The following is a 10,417-nucleotide window of genomic DNA, read 5'->3' as shown; positions in this document are numbered from 1 at the left end:
TTTTTTGGAGGGTACCAGAAATGTTCTGGGACCTTCCAAAATATTTTCAGAGGGAACACGAAAAGTAAAGTGTCCCCACCTAGGGGGCAAGATCCCTTGATTCATGGGGGTTGTTTTTTCAGGGCGCCCCCTTTGGGGGGGCAGCCCACAAATTCTGCAAATCTTGTTGGGGGCCCCATGGTGGGGGGAAGCCCCCAAATTTGGTGGAAAATATTGGGAGGGGGCCCTTGGGGGCAGCCCTCTCCACGGGGAGCCATGGACAAAGGGTCCTCCTTGTGGAAAGCTCCCCCTTTTGCGGGGCAATGTTGGTGAGGGCCCCCCTTTTGATTATCCATCTCCTTACCTCCTTTACCCATTCTTCCACTATAAATAGAAGGGGAGAGGTACTCTGCAAAGAAAACTCAACTTGAGCCTTTGAGCTCTCACTAATGGCATGCAATGATCTGCCGTTCTCTCTCGCCCTCCACAGACTAGTTTCGTTCTGCCGCAAGGCTACCTATTCTTTGGTAGCGATTAGGTCTAGAAGGCAAAGCGACACTGGATAGGTGATACACACTCCGCCGTATCTATAATTTTTATTGTTTCATGCCAACATTCTACAACTTTCATATACTTTTGGCAACATTTTATATTATTTTTGGGACTAACATATTGATCCAGTGCTCAGTGCCAGTTCATGTTTGTTGCATCTTTTTTGTTTTGCAAAATATCCATATCAAACGGAGTCCAAACCGATAAAACTTGACGAAGGTTTTTTTGGAATATATGTGATTTTTGGGAAGAAGAATCAGCGTGAGAGGTGGTCCACAAGCCCCACAAGCTCACAGGGCATGCCCTGGGGGGTTGGCACACCCCTAAGGCTTGTGGACACCTCGTAAGTTGGTTGGGCATATCTTTGGCCGCAAGAAAGAGAATATCTAGAAGAAATCACCATCAAAATTTCAGCCCAATCAGAGTTATGGATCTCCGGGAATTTAAGAAGCGGTTTTCGGCCAGAAAACTGGGTCATGAAATATATAGAGAGATCCAATCTCGGAGGGGCTCTCGCCCCTCTGCCAACATGGAGGCCATGGACCATAGGGGATACCCTCCTCCCATCTAGGGGGAGGTCAAGGAAGAAGGAGGGGGATCTCTCCCGATGGCGCTGAAATGCCACCGGGGCAAGGATCATGACGGCGATCTACACCAACAACTTCGGCGCCGTCATCATCAACTTTATCCCCTCTATGTAGTGGTGTAACACCTCTTCTCCCTGCTGTAATCTCTAGTTAAACATGGTGCTCAATGTTATATATTATTATCCAATGATGTGTGGCTACCGTATGATGTTTGAGTAGATTCGTTTTCTCCTATGGGTTGATTGATGATCGCGATTGGTTTGAGTTGTATGTTTTATCTTGGTGTTGTCCTATGGTGCCCTCCATGTCGCGCAAGCGTGAGGGATCCCTGCTGTAGGGTGTTGCAATACGTTCATAATTCGCTTATAGTGGCTGGCGAGAGTGATAGAAGCTTATACCCGAGTAAGGGGGTTGTTGCGTATGGGAGTAAAGAGGACTTGATACTTAATTCCATGGTTAGGTTTTACCTTAATGATCTTTAGCAGTTGCGGATGCTTTCTAGAGTTCCAATAATAAGTACATATGATCCAAGTAGAGATAGTATGTTAGCTCATGCCTCTCCCTCATATAAAATTGCGATAATGATTACAGGTCCAGTTATCGATTGCCTAGGGACAAATAACTTTCTTGTGTTACAAAACCTTTCTACTAAACAACTAACTTTTATTATCTTGTAAATTACTCATAGTTTTATTCTCGCTAAGTACCTATAGTTTTATCCTTGCAAACTTATTCCTATCACACCTACAAAATAGTTTCATACTTGTTCTAGGTAAAGCGAATGTTAAGTGCGCGTAGAGTTGTATCAATGGTCGATAGAACTTGAAGGGAATATAAATCTACCTTTAGCTCCTCATTGGGTTCAACACTCTTACTTATCAAGAAAGGCTACAACTAATCCCCTATACTTGTGGGTTATCAATAGGTGACACTGTATGTGTGCAACCTAGTAGAGAGATCGTACATTCAAGCATTTGTTTAAGGGACTGTTCAAGGGAGAAAATTATCGTGGTTGGGAAGTTGTAAATCCTAACTGAGAATTTGCCCCAACGAGCTTCACCAATTCTCCTTCTACTGCACTACCACTTGTTAATGATCAGATCAACCCTTGTATGCATCTTCATAGTAGTCCCGGGCTTGTGCGCAGGATGGAACATTTTTTTGGTTGTATTACCCTACAAAAGGCGTCACCGCTCGTGTGCTCGGATGATACGTCTCCAACATATGTATAATTTTTGATTGTTTCATGCTATTATATTATCAATCTTGGATACTTTTTATTAAATTTTATATAATTTTGGGGGACTAACCTATTAACCCAGTGCCCAATGCTAGTTGATGTTTTCTGATTGTTTTTAGTTTTCCAGGAAATCTGTACCAAATGGAGTCCAAACGCTATGAAAGTTTTAGATGATTTTTTTCTGGACAAAAGAGACCCTAGAAGCTTTGGGAGGAGACCAGACGAGAAGCAATGAGACGACAAGGCAACAGGCGCACTTTAGGGGTAGGGCGCATCCTGATGCTTTGTGGGCCCCACATGGCTCCGCCTGACCTAATTCCACTTCTATAAATTCTCAAATATTTGGAACCCCACCTTAGAGAGCCACCTGAATGAATTTTTTCACCGCCGCAAGCTTCTGTTCTTCCGCGATCCCATCTGGAGGGCTTTTTCGGTACTCTATCGGAGGGGGAATCGATCACGGAGGGCTTATACATCAACCTTGTTGCCCTTTCGGTGATGTGTGAGTAGTTCACCACAGACCTACGGGTCCATAGCTCGTAGTGTCGGGGGTTGGGTGCGACATATGCTAATGGATGGCTTATCATGGTGGGGGCGAGTAGAACGTCACCGGTGCCTGGAAACGGGATGATGCGTAGACACGAACGCCGGCGTACTTTACCCATGTTCGGGGCTCTCCTAGGAGATAACACCCCTAGTCCTGCTCTGCGGGGTTTCCGCACGATCACTAAGGCAAAGTGAATACAAGGGCGCTCCTCGAGCTGTATGCTGATGGTAGGAGAAGGCAGGGTCAGCTCTTTCCCCCCTCTGTGATCTGGTCTAGTTCTAATGGATCGGAACCCTTTGCATGGGTGCCCTGGGGGGGTTTATATAGGCCTACACCCCTAGGGGTACAATAGTAAACTGTCTGGGCGCAGGGCCCAGTCGTCGGTCTCTTCGCCTGCCGGCCCCTCTGCCGACTGCTTGGGCCCGCTGATTGGTGGGCCCCGCCGTCTGGTCTGGTACGGAGCCGACAGGCCGTACCCACCGCTTGCGGGTCTTGCCGGCTGCTGATTACTGTTGCCATGCCTCTAATGACACAGGCTTGGTCATGGGGTCATGGCTATAGCCCCAACGTTTGGCGGGTCATCACTGTAGCCACTCCCTATCTCGTCTGGTTAATGGCGTGGGGATCCCGTGGGAGGGGCAGGCCGACTCCCGGGGGACGGCTTCCTACGGGTCCAACTGGTGGCGCCCTTGCCGTCTTCCGGACTCTCGCTGACTGGTAGGGCCCATCATCCGTGGACCGTACCGTCAGGCCATCGTGGGCACAGGACTCCGCCCACTATTGCTGATGTCAGGGATGGCATGGCAACAGTGTCGCGCCAGACGGAGATCTCCGTTGGTACATCGCACTGTGGCCTAGCCATCTCCTGGAAAAGGGGAGGGAGTGGGCTTTACTGTTCCCACTCCCTGTCCCATCCCCCCTGATGAGGGCATGGGCTTTGTTGGTGCCGTGGGCCGACCTCCCGTAGCCGGCTTCTCCAAAAGCCGCCAAGCAGAGTCCGCCGGTCTTGACCTCGCCTCTAGGACTCGGATGCATGCGGGCAGCCGACTGTTCCTTCAGCCGTCCTCCAGAAGGCGGCTTTTCATCTGTCGTCTTGAGGGGCGCAGTCAGCCCCGATGTCTTGAAAGGTTTTGGGCCTCGGGTTAGCCTACCCGTGGCCCATTACTCCGACAGTAGTCCCCGAAGCTGATGAGGCGCCGCAGACAGCCAGCCGAGGAGCCTCAGCAGTTTCTTTCTCCGAGTATTTGAGGTGGAAACCTCGTTCGATTTCTGCCGGGCCGACTGGTAGGAGTCGGATTCACCCGGTTTGACTTGTCCAAAACTTTTGAATGCCCCGGCGGGATCTTTGTGGCGTACCAGCTAAGCTTCCGGGCCGCCACCCGTTTCGGGCCCGCCATGTGGCAACCAGCGGCCGGGCCAGCCTGCCCACCCATACACGGGACGGGACATGCCTACAGGCAGGGCCGGCCACTACCGTGCCTCGGCACGCGATCGGATCCGCTGCGGCCGGGGGGGACGGTTGAGGTTCCCACGGAGTTACCGCACGTAGTAACTTTGCGCGATAAACGTGGCGGCGTGGGGTAGTGGGCGCAGTAGATCCCACAACCACCCCCTCGGCTTCGCAGCCCATGAGGCTATAAGTAGGGGGAGGAGGGGGAGCGGCGGAGCACGCGCGTCCCTCCTCCTCATTGCTTCTTCTCCTTCTTCTCTCTAGCCGCTGCACCTCAAGCTACGTCGAGCACTGTGGTGGTCCGCTCACAATGAGCTCTTCCTCCGTCGTCACGCCCCCTACGGCGCACTCCGGCACCTGGGACGGTTCGTAGGTCCACGATGATAACGTCGATTTCCTCCACAAGACATGTCGGTTTCCCGGCGAGGACCTCGTGCGGATCCGCCTCGCGCGGAGGGGGGAAATTTCGCCGGCACTGCAGGAGGGCGAGCGGGTCATCTTCCGCTCGCACTGCCTACGCGGCATGGGCTTACCGGCAAGCAGCTTCTTCCGCTCTTTTCTTGAGTTCTACGGACTCCAGTCGCACCACCTTACCCCAACACGGTGGTGCTACTGTCTGCCTTCATCACCTTGTGCGAAGGCTTCCTCGGCGTTCTCCCCACTATCGAGCTCTGGGGGGAGTTATTCTACTCCAAGCTCGGCACCCAAGCCGCGGGCGTGCCAGCTCAGTGCGGCACGTTCATCGCCGTGCGGAGGTCGGGGGCCGACAACCCGTTTCCCTCCATCCAGCTGATAAAGTCGGTGAAGATGTGGCAGCGGTCGTACTTCTATGTGAAGAACATCTCCGCGGAGGGTGATTGGGTCAATCTGCCGGCCTACGTAGCCGGCCCGCCGGCGGGGAGGCAGCCCAACTGGTCGCATCGGGCCAGGACGTTGACGCCCACAGGAGCCGGCGCCATTGCATGACTCCGAGTGCTGACACAGTCGGAGGGCCTGACCGGGCCGGATTTGCAGGCCGCCTTCGTGGCGCGCCAAGTGCTCCCACTCCAAAGTCGCCCCCACATGATCTGCCAGATGAGCGGGCACCGGGACCCGAGTCGGATGTGCACCAAGGAAATGCCTCACGAGGAGGTAGCCTATATGGTGAATTATCTTGCGAGCTGCGACCTCAAAGAAGAGTGGCAGTTTGGCAAGGAGCCGTATTCACATGCCGCCCCTCCGCCTCTGGTGAGTCATTTTCCTTTTCTCTTTTTCTTCGACTCTCCTGACTTCTTTGCTGCCGAGTCCGTCTTGTCCGATCTGACCAGTTGGCTTTGGTCAGAACCCCCTCCTCCAGCCAGCAGCCGGCACCGTGGGGCCGGACCGCGAATTCCTCCCCGACCGAGCAGAGAGCGACGTTGACGACCCCGACTTGGGGGTGGCAGCCCTGGAGGATGACGCCGAGGAAGGAAGCGGCGCAGCGGGTGGCCTGAGACTTGGGGCCAGTCTCAAGGATTGGCCCGACGATGATGAGGAGGTCGCCCCGCGCCACCAGCCAGGAGCTGGCCAGTCGGACGCGAGCTCATCCGCCGCGCCGGACGCTCAAGGCAGTGCCAAGAAGCTTAGGGCCGGGACGAGCCTGTTCGGCAGCCGGCCGAAGAAGCCCAAGGGCTCAGTTGCTGCGACCAAGCGGGACGAAGCGGCCGCAAAGGCCAACCGCTTCCGCAAGGTGGTGAAGATGCCGCAGCTGATTTCGGCGAAAGTGCTACCTCCCTTTGCACCTTCACATTTCTTCGTTGACTATGTCTGAAATTCCTTTGCTTTATTTTCTCGACTTTAGGGCCCCGCTCTCTTTTGAGAAGTTGGCCGCTGGCTCCGTCGTAAAGTCGGCGGAGACCTCCTCCACCACCCGGCGGATTGATCCGGCCGCCGACCTCCGGGAGGTGACGGAGCAGAACGTGCGGGAGGCACGCGAGGAGCGGGAAGCCGCTCGCCTGAAGAAGGCGGAAGCGGATAAGGCGGAGGCCGCCGCCCTGAAGAAGCTGGCGGAAGCCGAGGCCGCTGACGCAGAGAAGAAACGCGCTGAAGAAGCCGCACACCGCCAGTCGACGGTGTTCGTCGTCCCCCTGAACTCTGCGCCGCCACCACCGGAGTTCACGGCGCAGACTGGGGAAGTCGGCGACGAGAACCCGGTCATGGAGAGGGACGCCGACGACACCGCCACGCCAGTTGTAATTGTGCCGCCACCACCGCCCTCTGGAAGCGCGCCAGGCGGGCAGCCGGCGGACCCGCCGGTGCCGCCAACTGAAGGCGTGGTGGCGACGGGCCTGGCTCTCTAGGTCGGCACGCCGATGTGCCGCCGTCTTGCGAAGGATGCCTCGGCGCCGCGCCCTCTGGTGACCGGTGCCACGAGCTCCACGATCCCGGACACCGAGGTGACGAGCGCCGCGCTCACTGGGTGGGTGCGGGGAGGCGGGAGGGGCCCGTTGAATCGGGCGCTTTTGGACGTCCAAGCCAAGCTCCAAGCCGAGGGCGACGCCATCAAGGAATGCACCAAGGCGTATCTGGCGTCGCGAACAGCCATCCGGGTATGCGTCCTTCCTTTTTTGTTTTTGTTTCTTGTTTTTCTTTGTGGGGGCGCGCCAGCGCACCCACTGGGTGTAGTCCCCGAGTTTCGGGTCGGCTGCTGAGCAGGCGGCTCGGAACTCTAATCGGTGAGTTCCGAGTACCAACACTTTGTCTGGCATTTTGATGCAGGATTACCACAATCTTCGCGTGACCGCCTTCAACGCCAATGTTGAGGAGCTGGCCAAGCGGACCGCTGACTTGTCGGACAGCCGAGGTGAGTCCTCTTCCTTCTCTGCGGGGGCGCGCTGGCGCACCCGCGGGCTGTAGTCCCGAGATTCGGGCCGACTGCTCAGCAGTCAGGCCGGATCTCCCCGGCGACCTTTCTTCCTTGTTGACGACTGACACCCCTCCTTCTTCTTCTTCAAAGGCCAACGCCGCCCTGCAGCAGTAGCTGGGCGAGGCCAACGCCGTGCTGCGTGTCAAGGAGGAGGAGTGCGGTCGACTGATGAAGGAGCGCGACCGGCTGGTTACGCAGCTGGCGGAGCAGAAAGAGCTGCTCCAGAAGGCCCAGAAGGAGGCGGAGGACAAGGGGACCGCCCTCCTTGCCGAATTCGCGTCCGAGCGCTCCTCCTGCACCGACACGAAGACGACGCTGGTCTCCGGTTTCCACGCGATCGAAGATCTCGTCGATGGTGAGCTTCCCCTCATTTTCCTTTTCTAAGCTGCTGACTGCTAGTTGAGTCGGCCTCTAATCTTTAACCTTGTTCTTCGTTCTTCTTCCTTGGCAGACTTCTTCCCCGGCCATTTGGATGCCGCCAATCAAGCCATCGAGGCTGATCATGAAGGGCGGAGGGCAGACGGCGCCCAGATCGCCGCCAACGCCCCCCGAATTCTTGGCGAGCAGATCCTGAGCATCGAGGCCCGCCTTCGGCCGGTGCATTGGATGCTGCGCCGGCTTCAACGTGTCGGCACCCAGGCGATTGCCGCCCTGTGGCCGGATATGCAGGCACCACGCACCCCCAGTCAGACTGCCGACTGGCTGGAGGTAGCAGCCGGCCGCCTTGAGGCATGGAAGGGTTCTTCGGCCCGGGCTGGGGCACGCCGGGCCTTAGAGTTCGCCAAGGCGTGGTATCCTGGGCTGAGTCTAGCCCAGCTAGCCACGTTCCGGCTGGAAGCTCAGGCAGAACTGGCGGTCGTGGAAGACAATCTCATCAAGCGCACCGCGTCGATCGCCAAGTACACCGACACCAACGTCTTCGTCCCAGAGCGGGCTGAGAGTGGCGAGGAGGCGCCGCCGGAGTGGTTCAGGCTGAACCCAGATGACGGCGAGGACTCGGCGGAGGTGATTGACTCCAGTGGCGAAGAAGAAGGCGAGGAGGAGGAAGGAGACAAGGAGGAGGCGCCAGAGGCCAGGGCAGACAGCCAGCCCTAGCTCGACCGCGCCTCTAGCAACGAGCCGCGCCCAACCGAGCCAGCTGCTGCCAGAGGTGACCAAGCGGAGACCAACCAGCCGGCCGCCCCGGTAACTGGCACCGCCGACCCCTCCGGTCCTCCGAGTCCGTCCGCGGTTTCCTAGGCTGCCACTTTATCTTTGTTTTTACCTGCTTAATAGTCTCAATGAACTTGTTATTTTGCACAATTCAACCCACGGGGTGTATCTTGAACTTCTGTTTGAGGATTCGGCCAAGGGCCTTTTCTATGTAAATATTTATCCGCGTTCTATCTCTTCTTGCTTATTGCTCTTTGGCCTTTTCCTTTGCCACCTTCCCTTGGTTGCCGTCTTGCCAGTCGGACAGCCGCTCTGCGGACTGCTGCTGGATCAAGTACTTGGCTTCTTTGGGAAGGCAAGTACTTAGCCATTTCGAGTTTTTAGCAAGTTAATTTAGAAAACGGCGAGCCGGCTCCTCGAGAGTCAGTTGTAAAAGGCTGGAAGCCGGCTTAAACTATGTGCACGCTTTGAGTCCTTAGCCATTTTTCATATGGACACCCATTCTACCTTACTCCTGCTCACCAGACAGTCGCTCTGCGATCTGCGGCTTCTAACAGGAGACGGCTTAAGTGCCACACACTACTTGTCCGGCTGCAGGAAGTCATTTCATAGTTCAAGATGGCAAGTCCCCGGGCCAACTAGTCAAACCCGGTGCCAAGCGGTATAACAAAGAATAATATACTCATAGGCATAACTCTTATCATATCGATAAAAGAGGGCAGTCCCCGAGCTCTTCTCGAGGGGCCCGAGGTCTTCGTACTTTAATACAAAAGGTAGCATGGTACATACTACATTAACTATAAAATCTTCGGAGGAGGTTTGCATTCCACGGCTGCTCCGTCTCTTTGCCAGAGTCGTCCCTCTTGCATTCTTGGGGCTTCTGAGCATCGATCAGGTAGTAGGAGTCGTTTCCCAACACTTTGCTGATGATGAAAGGGCCTTCCCAAGGTGCTGAGAGCTTGTGCTGGCCGGCTGTTCGCTGAATCAGACGGAGCACAAGGTCTCCTTCTTGGAAAGATCGCGGCTTGACCTTCTGGTTGAAGTATCAGCGTAGGCTCTGCTGGTAGATGCTGGATCGGCTGAGTGCCAACAGCCGGCCCTCTTCCAGCAGATCGACACCGTCTTGACGTGCTTCTTCTGCTTCCTCTTCGGTGTACATGGTGATTTGAGGGGAGCCGAACTCTATGTCCGTTGGGATGATGGCTTCGGCACCGTAGACGAGGAAGAAGGGCGTGAAGCCGGTTGACTTGTTTGGAGTTATGCGCAGGCTCCAGAGGACGGCTGGCAACTTGTCAAGCCAGCAGCCTGCCGAGCGCTCCAGAGGCTTGACCAGCCGAGGCTTGATGCCGGACAGGATTAGGCCGTTTGCTCGCTCTACCTGGCCGTTGGACTGCGGATGGGCAACGGACGCTAAGTCCAATCGGATGCCCTGCGTCGCGCAGAAACGGGCCAAGGCACGTTTGGCAAAGTTTGTGCCGTTGTCGGTGATGATGTTGTGCGGTATGTCGTACCGAGTTATGATGTCGGAGATGAAGGTCACAGCAGTCGGGCCATTCAAATTCTTGATTGGTTTTGCTTCTATCCACTTGGTGAACTTGTCCACTGCGACAAGTAAGTGAGTCAAACCACCTCGTGCCGTCTTGAATGGTCCTACCATGTCCAGGCCCCAAACAGCAAAGGGCCGGGCAATGGGAATAGTCTTGAGTGCAGAAGCCGGCTGATGAGGCTTGGAACGGAACTTCTGGCACCCCTTGAATTTTTGTACCAACGCCTTAGCGTCTTCAAGAGCAGTCGGCCAGAAGAAACCATGGCGGAAGGCTTTGGCGATGAGTGCTCTTGAAGCCGCATGGTGGCCACACTCGCCTTGATGGATGTCCTTGAGAATTGCTTGGCCTTGCTCCGGCTCCATGCAGTGCTGGTAGACACCAGTGACACTACGCCTTACGAGCTCTCTGTTGACTATGGTGTATGCTGCCGCCCGGCGTTGTGAAGGAAATATGCCCTAGAGGCAATAATAAAGTTATTA

Source organism: Triticum urartu, chromosome 3 (genome assembly GCF_003073215.2).
Source record: "Triticum urartu cultivar G1812 chromosome 3, Tu2.1, whole genome shotgun sequence".
Taxonomy (NCBI): domain Eukaryota; kingdom Viridiplantae; phylum Streptophyta; class Magnoliopsida; order Poales; family Poaceae; genus Triticum; species Triticum urartu.
The sequence above is the reverse complement of the archived record's forward strand: the minus strand, read 5'-3'. Positions refer to the sequence as shown.